Source organism: Chrysochloris asiatica, unplaced genomic scaffold, assembly GCF_000296735.1.
Source record: "Chrysochloris asiatica unplaced genomic scaffold, ChrAsi1.0 scaffold00024, whole genome shotgun sequence".
Classification (NCBI taxonomy): Eukaryota; Metazoa; Chordata; class Mammalia; order Afrosoricida; family Chrysochloridae; genus Chrysochloris; species Chrysochloris asiatica.
Genome location: NW_006408542.1, coordinates 10686913 through 10695081, shown reverse-complemented (window position 1 = coordinate 10695081; position 8169 = coordinate 10686913). Strand labels below are relative to the sequence as shown.

At 38.6% G+C, this 8169-nt stretch overlaps 1 pseudogene; it reads right to left on the bottom strand.

Annotated features, from left to right (window-relative positions):
- Positions 1-5877: 5877 nt before the first annotated feature.
- Positions 5878-6596, bottom strand: LOC102841928 (annotated as a pseudogene).
- Between the last annotated feature and the right edge of the window lie 1573 nt (positions 6597-8169).

Sequence of the window (8169 nt, the reverse complement as noted above, 5' to 3'; positions counted from 1 at the left end):
GTAATCTTGATAGATTTTTATTAATGGACACAAGACAGTTTTTAAAAAATTTGAAAACTTCATGGGTGAGAAAAAGGCCAGAATGTTTGTGTCAAGGAATTTTTTTTCCAACATGACAATGCACTTCCTCATTCTTCAAAGGTTGGGAAACCTTAGTCAATCTAACCTACACCCTTGATCTTGCGCCTTCTTACTTCTTTCTTTTTCTGAAACTCATAGGAAACTTTTCAAAGGAACATGATCTGTGTCTCTTAAGGATGCCCAGCCTATCATTCTGACATGATGCAAATCAAAGAGAACGGAATTCTTCAAGAAAGTGTTAGAGCGATGAAAACACCACCTCCAGGAGTACATAGACTGAGATGGAGGATATACTGAGAAACAGTCGCTTCACACTCTGCTATTTTTGGTCAATATAAGTTTTTTTTTATGATTTTGTAGCAATATATTTATACTTATCCTCATATGTACATATTTTGACAGCTTTCCAACCACGTGATTCTGACATGCACAAAGTTTGAAAATTACGGATGAACTACACTTGCAGTCCATTAAATTTCCCATATAATTGAACAAAATATTTCTTAGACATTTAGGACACCTATTATATTTAATTCCTTCAGAACCCTACCCACTCACTGCATTTGTAAAATGTGACAACCTTAGACAAATTTTATACTCAAAGACTGTATTTTTAGATGAAGAAATTGATAAATAAAGGGCACATAGAAGTTTCACCAAAATGGCTGCTCTGGTATTACGGCATAGTTCTCCTAGCTTAGTCCTTTTGTCTCTTCTTCCGGGACAAGCTTGGTTTTATTATCGTGATGTTTTATGAATACATACACACTCTAATGGAAATCAAAAATGCTTTCAGTATCACTCTTCATTTTCTTTTGCATCTAGCTTATTTTCCATTTAATTTTACAGACAGTGTCGTCTCAAGATGGGCAATAATGACAGTGTCACTGTATTTTATTTTGAAAACTACTTTCCACATAAGCTACTAAAATATGTATTTCGAAATGTTATTGTCATATAGGAAATTTGGTACAGTTGCTAGGCCCTCTTCCGGATTAGGAATCAAGAACAAATCAAAGGACACCATTCAGAATACTCCCACATAGCATCTAATTGTCCCTACTTGCTACAACAACAGTGACAGCCAAAGTCTGTTGATTTCTTTGTTTTGCACAGTATTTTTATATACAGGATCTCATTAGATTGTCACAACTTCTCTTACAAGGGAGCAAATATCAGATATGCTCAAAGATAAAAGTGACTTGCCCCAAGGCACACTGCTGTAACTTCTTTACTAAGGATTAGAGCCCGAATTTTCTGCCAGCAAACCTAAGGACAGCGTATCTATTATGAACTCCTTAGTGCGTTTGCTATAGTGAATGTGATATTGATTGGTGTTCTTAAAGAGACCTGTTTTGTTATGTTTTCCTCTATTAAAAACACAAGTGGGTGGTAACACTTTGTTTCATGAAAGATGACATTTAGTTTAAACTATCAAAAGTTGCATAAAACTTCTCAATAAGCAGGCAAAGTAAGCATTAATTGTTGATAGTTTTGTTATTATCTCAGGAACAGGGCTGGCATCATATTTATAATAACTTCAAACACATTAATTTTGTGGTCCTGTTAAATTATTACTAAAGGTATATGGATATTAGATCATATTTCATTGATTTCCATGTTTCCATACAGATATGTGCATAATTGTTTTAATTCTTCATGACTTTACTTTGCAGATGATATAATGAGATAACTCACTTAGAAACCTTCATGCATTTGTAATATCTAGTCATATAGTAACAAAACTATTTTATTGCAGCTAAAAATTCCATTTGAATCCAACTTTATGTTCTCAATCCAAAGTGATACAGAAAGAGATTGAAAGGATGAGCTTGGCTTGATGGAAATATACATAGTTTACTGTCCTGTAATTGGTGTGTATGTGTGTGTGTACTCTGTTTTCCCTTTCTTTTTACACAGATCAGATAGTTTAGAATGAAAACTGGCAAGATAATAATAGCCATACTTGCAATAATTCATATGCAAATATATTTGCTGATCCTAAGGGCAATGGATGGAAAGGTGAAAACAATTTCAAAGCAAGCCATGCCTCTGAAGATTCTGGGTGGTATATCAGAAAATGTTCTTTCCTTCGGAAAATAAGCAGCATGTACAAATTCTGATGCTCCTAATTTCTATTTGGATTTTTATGAGACTAATTTAAGCCTCTGGATTTTAGTTTCTGAAACTGAAACCCAGAAAGTTATACTAATTCAGAGAGTTCCTTCTCTTCTCTTTCTTTCTGTGATGTTTCTTTCTTTCTGCAAACCTATACACATGAGCCTGACTCAAACCATGGTATTTCAGTCACCTCATAGGCATGAGAAAGTTGGACAATGAGTAAGAAAGACTACAGAAGAATTGATGCATTTGAATTATGGTGTTGGTGAAGAATATTGAAATGGACTGGCAGAACAAACAAATCTGTCTTGGAAGAAGTTCAACCAGAATGCTCCTTGGAATCAGGAAGGTGAGACTTCATTTATTTTACTTTGGGCATGTTGTCAGTATGAACAAATCCGTGGAGAAGGACTCCAGTGGAAAAAATGGAAGACCCCATGAGGTGGATTTGTATGATAGCAGCAACAATGGGCTGAAACATAACAACAATTGTGTGGATGGTACAGGACCAGGCAGTGTTACTTCTGCTTTGCATAGGGGGTCTATGGGTTGGAACCAATTCAGTGGCATCTAATCAACCTAACAGCCACTTATCTTTATGGCCCATCTGTCAGTTTATCATGCTGTGGCAATCAGCGTGCCCTGACTTTTGTGTTGCTTTATGTTGGAAGCTATGTCTTTGGTATTTTAAATACCCGAAGGATCACCCATGAGAAAAGGTATCAATTTCCAGTTTAAAAAGACTAGGAAAAAAGACCTGGCTATAAACTTCTAAAAATTGTTGTTGTTAAGTGTGTGGAATTAGTTTCAACTCATAACAACTCTGTAACGTGTTTCCGAGAATTGGCTCATGGATTTGAACCACTGACATTGTGGTTATCAGTTCAGTACTTATCCTACAGTGCCACACCAGGGCACTGCTCCAAAAATTAGTGAATGAAAATCTGATGGCTCATTGTCTGACTTGCTTGCTTTGCCCATGTCATCAGAAGGCATCAGTGGATAGAGGATGATATCGTGTTTGTTGAAGTAGACAGCCAATAAGGGTGAGGGAATCCTTCATTGAACCGGATTAGAGCAGTAGCTGTAAAGATAAAGATTACGAGGAAGATGTAGGAATGGGAAATATTTCTTTCTTTGCTATGTAAGGTGCCCATGAATTAAACTGAATTTGAGGAAGATGAACAAGAACTTGTACTCACATGTAACTAAAGAACTTTCAAAAATGAAATCTTTCATGTGCCCCCAAACTTCTGAAACTTGAGCTATTTATATTGAAAGTAGGGACAATGAGTCCTTCGCCTCACTTGGATTAATTTCTGTGTCTCACCAAAAATATAGAAGTATCTCTTCTTAGGTTGTCTCGTCTTCACTCCATATACCTCTCAAGGATAATATAAGTATGTGAAATATAATTATAAAAAAAAATATCAGATGATCTTTCAGTTTTCCTTATGCTTTAACACTCAGAGATTAAATGTAACAATAGAATCCTTAGCATAAAATTTGAGATTTATCTCTTGCTTTGTTTGTAATTTACTTGCTTGGAAGTTTATTATTGTGGGTGATTTGAGGTTAAATAAACATCATTTGTTAATAAGTAGGTAAACAATTATTCCAGTTCAATTATTTTAATAAATATATTATTCATGTATGTGATCATTTAGGTTTTGTGTCAACTTGACTGGGTCAAGATTCTCAGTGGCTTGCCAGATAGAGATACAGTTTGGAGTATTTTGTAGACAACTATTGGTGAATTACAGTGATGACTTTGGAGCAAAGCCCTACCATTCTCTGCAGATAACTTCTCTCCTTTTGAGAAAATCCTTATGATTTGTTAATGGACTTTAGTAGTGACTGAACACCTAATCATGGGTTACCAAATAACCTGAGATACCCATTATGAACTGGGTGTTGTCTGACCCACAGAGTCATAAGGTTAGATGTACTCAGTAGTACTCCATCATAAATGCTGTTGGTGTTGTTAAGTGTCTTCAATTTGGTTCTGACCCATAGCAACCCTGAATTGAGTTTCTGAGATGTGGCTGGTGGGCTTAAACCACCATCCTTCTGTTTCAAATTGACCTTACAGTCCAGTGCATTAGCCCACAGTGTCACACCAGGACTCCCATCATTAAATGGAAGTGGTATATACGAGACTGACCTTGAGCAGTACCTGTAGGCACAAGTAAGATGCATGAGGAAGTGGCCCACTATTGTCACATTACCTTCCCTCTCTCAGATTATGCTTATGGTTTCATGGGGAGTTCGTTATGCTCAATTGACTGAGGAAGAGAAAACTCATGCTTGGTTTATAGATGGTTCTGCATGATATGCAGGCACTACTTGAAAGTGGACAACAGAAGCATGACAGTCCTTTTCTGAGACTTCCCTGAAGCATAGTGTTGAAAGAAAATCATCCCAATGGGTAAACCTTTGAGCAGTGCATCTGGTTGTTCATTTTGCTTAGAAAGAGAAATGTCCAGATGTGTGACTGTATACTGATTCATGGGCTGTGGCCAATGGATTGGCTATTAGTCAGGGACTTGAAGGAACATAATTGGAAAATTGATAACAAGGAGATGTGGGGAAGAGTTATATGGCCAGACCTTTCTGAATGAACCAAAAAAGTGAAGATGTTTGTGTCTCATATGAATGTGCACTAATGGGTTAATTCAGCAGCCTAGTATTTTATCAATAAGTGGACAGGATGCCACATTCTGTGGAAATGAATCATCCTCTTTCTCCAGTCACTCCTGTTATTGCCCAAAGGTTCATGAACAGTGTGACCTTGGTGGCAGGGATGGAGGTTATACAAGGTCTCAGCAGCATGGGCTTTCACCTACCAAAGCTGACTTGGCTACAGCCACTTCTTAGTGCTCAGTGTGCCAACAGTAGAAATCAACACTGAATCTAAGATATGAGACCATTCCTCAGGGATATCAGCCAGTGACCTGGTGGCAAGTTGATTACATAGGACCACTTCCACCTTGGAAAAGGCAGCATTCTGATCTTACTAGAATAGAAATTTACTCTCAATACAAATTTGCCTTCCCTGAACACAATGCTTCTGCCAAAAAGACCATTCATATACTTACAGAATGCCTTATCCATATAACATTACCTTGAATTAAAGGACCCACTTCACAGCAAATGAAGTGCAGCAGTGGGCCCATGCTCATGGTATTCACTGGCCATACCATGTTCCTCATCACTCTGAAACAACTGATTTTATTAAACAATGAATGGTCTTCTAAATACACAATTTTGGCACCAACTAGGTGGTAATACCTTGCAGGGTTGGGATAATGTTATCCAGGAGGTTATTTATGATCTAAACCAGTATCCAATATATGATGCTATTTCTCCCAAAAGTCAGGATTCACAGGCCCAGGCACCACTCACTATTACTCTTAGTGACCCATTTGCAAATTTTTCACTTCTGGTCCCTGTGACCTATGCTCTTCCTTTCCCCCTGCCCCAAGAAAAGTTCCTTTTGTTGCCCACAGGGAGAAAGCCTACAGGTGAAGTTTTATTCTTTATAAAAACAGTCCCTTTCCCCCTCCCCTGTAGCAAATAAATAGCTGCTCCCTTGGGCAGGGTGGCAGCAGTCCTGCTGGTGTAGCTGCAGGGAGCCCTGGGACATACTGGAGACCTCGGTCCTAAGCATCCCAGTCAGTCATTGTCATCATCTTCCTCTGACTCTTCTGTCGACTCAGATATGTGCTCTGGAAAGTCACAGCCCATCTGTTCATATCTTCCAGACACTGTGTCCCACACATATTTGGTGGTCACCTTGAACTCAGCCATCTCATAGCCAATAAGCTACAGGACACGGACCTGCACTCAGGTCAGCATGTTGCCCTCCTTGCACACGTCATACTCAGCAGGATCACCACACCTTTTTTCAAGAGTAGTGGGCAGGCCCAGCTGCCACAGCTGTGGCTCCATAGAGTGGGGGAACTGCTCTAGATGCTTGGGGTACAGTCTCACTATGAACACAGTTTTGTTACCAGCATGGGCATAGTCCATTTCTGTGAATTTAGTAAACCACTCATTCATGTCTTCCTTGATATGACTGGTGAAAAGGAGACCAACTTCCCCCCTCAGCTTCTTGCTGACCTGGTGCAGGTTGTCTTTGTACTCGCCAGATGGGCTTCAACCCAATGCCGCCATCATGACCATATTTTTCCAAAGAACATCTGGCTGTGCTTCCAGGCACTTTGGATGTCCTGTAGCTTGCTGTTCTTTATGCTGGCCACAGAGAAGATAAAGAAGTACTTGTATGTGTCCACACATTTCCAAAGCTTTTCTATCAGGTTCTGTTTCAATTCTAAGCCTTTCTTGACAGTTTTGGGTAAGGAAACTTTCTTGTTGTGGTTGGACTTGGGCATTGCACTTAAGATACATGTGGTGGAAGGTAGCTGTCTTTTTTTTTTTTTACCTATACTCTTCAGGTCTGGATTTTTTAGTTCCGAGGTGGGAAATACTCCTACCTGGAGACACAGCACTGATTCCATTGACCTGGAATTTATGAATGCCCCCTGACCATTTTGGGCTCCTCATGCCTCTTGATCAACAGGTAAAGAATGGAATGACTATATGTGTACGTGATAATGATAACAAAGAGAAATTGGAATGATATTACAATTACATAATGGAGGTAAAGAGGACATGTGGGGAAACCAGGAGATTCCTTAGGACGTGGATTCCTTAGGAAATCTTTTAGTACTACCATCACCTGTGATTTAGGTCAATGGTAAACTATAATAATCTAATTCCAACATGACTATTAATGACCCAGAATTTTTAAGAATAAAGGTTTAAGTCACTCCCCAGGCCAAGTCACAACAAACTGAGGTACTTAATAAGGGCAAATGGAGGATAAATAGGGTAATGGTTGTTGTTGTTGTTGTTAAGTGCGGTTGAGTCATTTCTGACTCATAGTGACACTGTATCAGGTTTCCAAGAAGTGGCTGGTGAGCTTGAATTACCAGCCTTGTGGTTCAAACTTCCCTTGCAGTCCAGAGCATTAACCCATAGTGCCAGACAAGGATACACACCAGAGCAATAGAAGAAGATAAATACTAGCTGCAGACATATTACCAGTTGCAGAAACAAGGATTCTAATTATAAATGTAATGTACCAAAATGTGCAAAAACCTGGAATTAGAACACCAAAAGGGAAGAATATGCTCAGCATTTCTCAAGCTGAGGTACTGAAGAAAAAATTCAAGCCTCAACTTGAAATATTGAAGGTTTCTGTAGGCAAAATATTGAATGATGCAGAAACATCAAAAGAAGATGGAAGGAATATACAGTCACTATACCAAAAATAAATGGATGATATTCAACAATTTCAAGAGGTAGCATATGATCAATGCCAATAATGCTGAAAGAAAATCCAAGGAGCATTAAAGGCATTGGACTCTGGGAATTGATGGAATACACAATGGCACCACCAAAACAAGACTATATTTTGATGGGTTTGGCTTTACTCTGTGAATTGAATCCTTGTCTTCTTTACATATCTCTCATTTTACTTGGCTATGTAGTGACAGGAATATTCTTTACTGGCAAAAGATAGGCATGATGAGATGGAGCAGAGACACTGACATGGAGAGATGGAGCAGCTGGGAACTTTAGACCCAGAGAGGGAGAGGGGCTTTGTGCTGATGACCGGGGAATGGGGGTGTTGGGGGTGGGTGGGAGCAGGCTTGCAGGGTATACCCTTTGGTTGGTTGATGATACATGGAAGGCATTATAACCATAGCAATGAAATTATATACGTTAGGAGGAATGTAAAACTAATGTTCTCCCATGTAAACTATCACATAATTCACAATAAAACATTAAAAAAATAAAAGATAAGCATGATAAAGATGAGGGACAAAGTTCAATTACATGAACATATTTAAAGCTTCTGCCAAGATTCTATTGACTAACATAAATCATATAGTCAAGTCC